The following is a 5,850-nucleotide window of genomic DNA, read 5'->3' on the forward strand; positions in this document are numbered from 1 at the left end:
AAAAAAAAAAAAAAAAGAAAGAAAGAAAAGAAAACAACATAATAAAACTTTATTTTGGGCTGGAGAGATGGCTCAGCGGTTAAGAGTGCTGACTGCTCTTCTGAAGGTCCTGAGTTCAAATCCTAGCAACCACATGGTGGCTCACAACCATCTGTAATGGGATCTGATGCCCTCTTCAGGGGTGTCTGAAGACAGCTACAGTGTACTTAGATGTAATAAATAAATGAATAAATAAATCTTTAACAAAAACAACTTTATTTTATTTTTAAACATGCTAATAAAAAATAATGTTAAACAAAGTGCGGTCACGTGCTATATTAAAAAGAAATCTTCTGGGTCACAGATCTCTCAGAAATGAAAAGTTGGGTCACTTCCTGGGCAAAAACCTTAGCCGTTTGCAGCTGGCTGAGGGCGGGCGAGCTACTAAGGACTGACAGTGTTGTGGGTAAACCTGAGGCTCGCCGGGCGTGGTGGCGCACGCCTTTAATCCCAGCACTTGGGAGGCAGAGGTAGGTGGATCTCTGAGTTCGAGGCCAGCCTGGTCTACAGAGTGAGTTCCAGGACAGCCAAGGCTACACAGAGAAACCCTGTCTTGGAAAAAACAAAACAAAACAAAAAACAAAAACCTAAGGCTCAAGTTCAACCTTAGGATGGGCAGCGGGGAAGGATTACATCCTGAACCACAAGCTTGGCGAGTGAGCATGGCTCCAGCAGGCCTTGTCCTTCTCCCCCAGTCCCTTTGCCAAAAAAAAAAAAAAAAAGTTATATTACATTGCTAAAACTAGCTACCAAGCTCTGTTCCCTTATTTGACTACTTCCTCCTCCTGAGGCTGCCCACTAAGGTTCTGCTATGAAAGTACTGAAATTCAGAAATAAAAAGACCTTTTGGCTCACCTAATTAACATTTCCAATCAAAATTAAATACCTCATCCTAGCATAGGGTTTCCCCTTGTACCTTTATAAACAGCCATTTTCCTACGTGCCAGTCTGTCTCCTATCTAAGACAGTCCTTTGTACTCTCCCCCCCCACACACAACTCCCACCCCAGGATAGATACCTCCAGCCCCTCTCCCTTGCTCCCTTCTTCCTTCTCCCTTATCCTTTATCTCCTGTCTTGGTCTCTTACTCCCTGACCTCTATCGCTCTGGAGCAGATAAATCTTGGTCTTGGTCTTGGGGGTTGGGCTAGTACAGTTTCTTTCACCACCTGCACTTGAATATCCTTTCCCGGTGTATTTACATATTTTAAATAATTTTCCTTTCCTCCTTCTCCCTCTCCGACACTACCGTCGTCTCTAGGCTGTTCCAAAGCTTGATTCACCCTTTAGAGAATATTGTCAGGTTATTGTCAAAAGATTGTATGGAGGTGATTCTCCTGTAAAGAATGTATGGTAAAACCAGGCGGTGGTGTCACACGCCTTTAATCCCAGCATTTGGGAGGCAGAGGCAGGCAGATTTCTGAGTTCAAGGCCAGCCTGGTCTACAGAGTGAGCTCCAGGACAGCCAGGGCTACACAGAGAAACCCTGTCTTGAAAAAACAAACAAAAAGATTGTGCGGTAAGCTCTGGGCATAGTGCCATATGCCTTTAATACCAGTACTGGGAAAGCAGAAGCAAACAAACAGGAGTTTGTGGCCAGCCTGGTCTACAAAGCTAGTTCCAGGACAGCCTGGGCTACATAAAGAAATCCTGTCTCAAAAACAAACTCCAAAGTTTCCTCTAATCCTTTGTTGCATGATACTATTCACAAGGAGACATGAACAAAAACCTATTCATCTCAGATATATGACGAATGACAGATGAAAATACCACAACTCCATCTTGGGGACCCAATAAATTGTAATGGGGTTAAGAACAGGATTATGGGTAAGGGGTTACTTACAGGAGCAGGAATGACTCCAAGACAACCTTATCACCAAAGCCCACCCCAACATGGGAGCCAGGTCATAAAACCTGGAAACCTGGAGTGCACTGCAGAGCCTCGCAGCATCTTAGCAGGATGGAGAGTGTCTTTCCAGCTACCTTGGCAGCTGTGAGAGTCTCCCCTACTGCTTATTTATATGTTTGGGGCTTAGTGAATCTGCTCCGTTTCAGGGACTTCCTGAAGTCTTTTGAGTTGTTTACTTCCTGAGCTAACCAAGTTTCCTTGCAGGTCAGAGCATCTTCCCTCCCTTTAGAATATCTGTTGTTTCATGGCCCATTTAACATTCTGTGACTTAAGGAACTTCCCTTCATTTTGTTGGAACCCCTCCTCACAATCCCCCCACACCCCACGTTATCATCCCTTGCTTCCATGTTTCCTGAAACCTACCCAAGAATGCCTGCCCAGGGGCTCAGCTTTTGACCATATATGGGCACAATCCCAGCTCCTAGCTGACACATTATCACCTGATGCCTAAGAGCTATAAAACCCCCTTGCCTTAATCAAGATGTGTGATTCCCTTGGGAATATTGCTTAGGACCAGTGAACGCACCTGGAAGAGTCCTGTCTAATAAACCTGCTTTTATTCATTTTAATCTGGCCTAATCTGGCCTAATCTGGCTCATATTGCTTTAGTGGAAAACATGTTACTCTCCAAAATGAAAGTTTTTAATTTTTTATTTACTTATTTTATATGTAAAATAGTGTTTTGCTTTCATGTTTGTATGTGTATATATAACAGATGGGTGTATGGTGCTCACAGAGGTCAGCAGAGTGCATCAGATGACAAAACCAGAGTTACCGATGATTATAAGCTTACATGTGAACTAAGCCTGAGTCCTCTGCAAGAGCAGGAAGTACTCAGAACCACTGATCTCTTCAGCCCCAAAAGGCAGAAGACTTTAATTTCAGAGGAAACTACTGCACAACAGATCTAGACAAACTCTTAACTCTTTGTTTGTTTGTTTTTGTTTTGTTTTGTTTTGTTGGTTTTTTGAGACAGGGTTTTTCTGTGTAGCCCTGGCTGTCCTGGAACTCACTCTGTAGACCAGGCTGGCCTCGAACTCAGAAATCTGCCTGCCTCTGCCTCCCAAGGGCTGGGATTAAAGGTGTGTGCCACCACGCCCGGCTTCTTTAACATGGTTTAAACTAAACCTGCCATCCTAGAAGGGATTCATTGTTATTTAATTACAAATGACATTGTTTAATAATCAGCACATGATTCTCCAAATTAAAAAAAATTACATTTTCTTTAGTCATAGTTTGTGCGTGCAAGTGCATATATGTCCGTGTACAGGCAGGGCATGTGTGCACATTTCATGGCACATATGTGCTGGTCAGAGGACGGCTTGCAGAAGCCGGTGCTTCTTTCACGCGCGTGTCCTGGGGATTACATCAGCTTGTAATACTTGTCAGTTCCTGCTGCCCATAGAGCCATCTTGCCAGCCCAAAGTCTGAAACGTCAACAGGCAGCTCTGGAAGCTAAACAAGGACCACCTCTGTTAGCTTCCTCTGTTACCCGGACCAGCTAGATTACACAATTTATATAATCCTTCCTGCTAACTCTGTACTGGTGTCTCCAGTGAAAACAGTGTGGGTTTATGCCATTGAAGCTTCCAGAAGGTCTGGGAGCCTTGAGTCACCTCCCAGGATCATCCAAGGCCAGGCAACCTTCCATTGAGAATAATGAGGTCTCTCCAAGCTAGGCTCTGGAAGTCTTCCCAAGACCACTCCCTGCGAGGAGCCTTGAAGAGGTATCATATGAATGAGCCCATACCGCCATCTAGTGGTTCATGCGTGTATGTGCTTCTTAGAAGCAGAGCCAGAATTGTTATAGCGGCTTTCTAACCCGTGTCCAGCATTGTGGACATGAGGATAACTGACACACTCAGTCCTCACAACAACCGAGATTTGGATCACATCCAAGTCGCATTTTTGTTTGTTTTCTCGAGACAGGGTTTCTCTGTGTGGCCCTGGCAAGTCCTAGAATTCACTCTGCAGACCAGAGCTGCCCTAGAACTCAGAGATCTGCCTGCTTCTGCCTCCCAAGTGCTGGGATTAAGGGTGTGGGCCACCATCGCCCAGCTGGATCACGTTTCAAGGATGAAGACACCAAAGTCTGGAAAGGCCACATTGCTAGAAAGGGGGTGTACTAGGATTTGAGTCCAAATCCACTGGATGCTGGGGGTGATGTCAGCAAAGAGAAGGAGTCCAGGGTCAAGACTCGGGAAAGGACAAATGTAAATAATAAATCCAGTTTTTCTGCTCCAGCCCCTGCTCCGGGAATAACGACTCTGAGACTGTTTGTTAATAAATGCCTTGGCCATAAGCTTCGACTTCTCTGATTTATTATTATCCCTTTTATTCTAACCCAGGTTCAGCCACATGGCTGGTTTCCTCTGTGTTCTTACGTCTGTCTCCTCAGTGTCCCTGGGGCAGATCTTCCCTTTCTTTTAACCTGAATTCAGCTAGCTACTGGTTAGTGACCGCTCCTCAGCCCTGGCCCATTTCTTCCTCAACATCTGGCTGCAGAATCCCTCCAATCCCTCAGACTAATTCCCAGAATTCTCTCTGTCCCTGCCTGTGTCCCACCCCCAGTTGCTGCTTCTGCTCATTGCCCATAAGCCTTTTTGATTGACAGGTGTTGTTTAGAAGAGATTCTCTCTACAGACAAATGAGAAAGACCAGAGCATGTTGAGTTTCTCTGTCTAATGAGTTTGAAGACTTTGTCAGCAAGCATTGTGCCAGTTGTGAGCAAAAGGGATTATACTGAAGTGTAGGAAGTAGTCCTTGCCTCTGTATAGCTTCTTATCTCCGTGGGAGGGTGGGACAAGAAGGCATAACATGTGAGAGGGGTAGAAATTTGATTTTTTGTTTGTTTGTTTGTTTATTTTTTGAGACAGGGTTTCTCTGTGTAGCCCTGGCTGTCCTGGAACTCACTATGTAGACCAGGCTGGCCTCCACCTCAGAAATCCTCCTGCCTCTGCCTCCTGAGTGCTGGGATTAAAGGCCTGCACCACCACGGCCTGGTTAGAAATTTGATTTTTAAAATTTATTTTACTTTACATAAGAGTTTTTTGCCTATATGCATATATGTACAGTACATGTGTACCTGTTGGCTTCCTTGGAACTGGGTGTAACAGGGCCCCAGACCTTATAAGGCCCTAAGACCCTAGCACAACTGACTCCATGATGGAAGTGCCATTCAGGCTGTTAAAACTCAGCATGTAGACAGGGTCACCTGCTAAAACAAAAACAAAGGCCTAATCCATCAAAGCCTGTAGCTCTGGGAAAGCTTCTAAATGGACTAACCTTGAGTTTTTTTGGCTTCTATAGTTTAGCTTCTGGCTAACTGTTCTTGTTAACTGAAGTATGTCAACCCAGGGTGCTGTCTTTATGCTTAAAAGCTCACCCTGAGAAGTGCTTGGGGCAACCCCTGGGATCCTGAACTGTGTAATTATTGACTGGGTTATAAAGACTTTCGATCAGCTTAAACCCATGTGGGAAGAGTCTTCTCTTGCTGAACGGCCCACAACTCGGGCTTGTGGATGGTTCTGAGTCATCATCCGGGGGCTGGAAATCCAATCCAGGTCCTTTGTCAGAGCAATAAGTGGTCTTAACCACTAACCCATCTCTCCAGACCCAGAAACTTAATTTTCATTTTAATGGATAACTTCAAGCTCAGATGAGAGTTCTAGCCTTTCCTAGTTTTATGGCCTTGGGAAGAGATTGGTATCGCTAAATATTAACCTCTTAGTTTATTCTTAAATTTCTTGTTGAATAAATTACCCTGCTTTGAACACATCATTATCACAGGGGCAAACAAAACAAGCCACCTTTTCTTTTTTTTTTTTTTTTTTTTTTTTTTTTTTTGGTTTTTCGAGACAGGGTTTCTCTTTATAGCTCTGGCTGTCCTGGAGCTCACTTTGTA

The sequence above is a fragment of the Mus caroli genome, chromosome 4, assembly GCF_900094665.2.
Source record: "Mus caroli chromosome 4, CAROLI_EIJ_v1.1, whole genome shotgun sequence".
Taxonomy (NCBI): domain Eukaryota; kingdom Metazoa; phylum Chordata; class Mammalia; order Rodentia; family Muridae; genus Mus; species Mus caroli.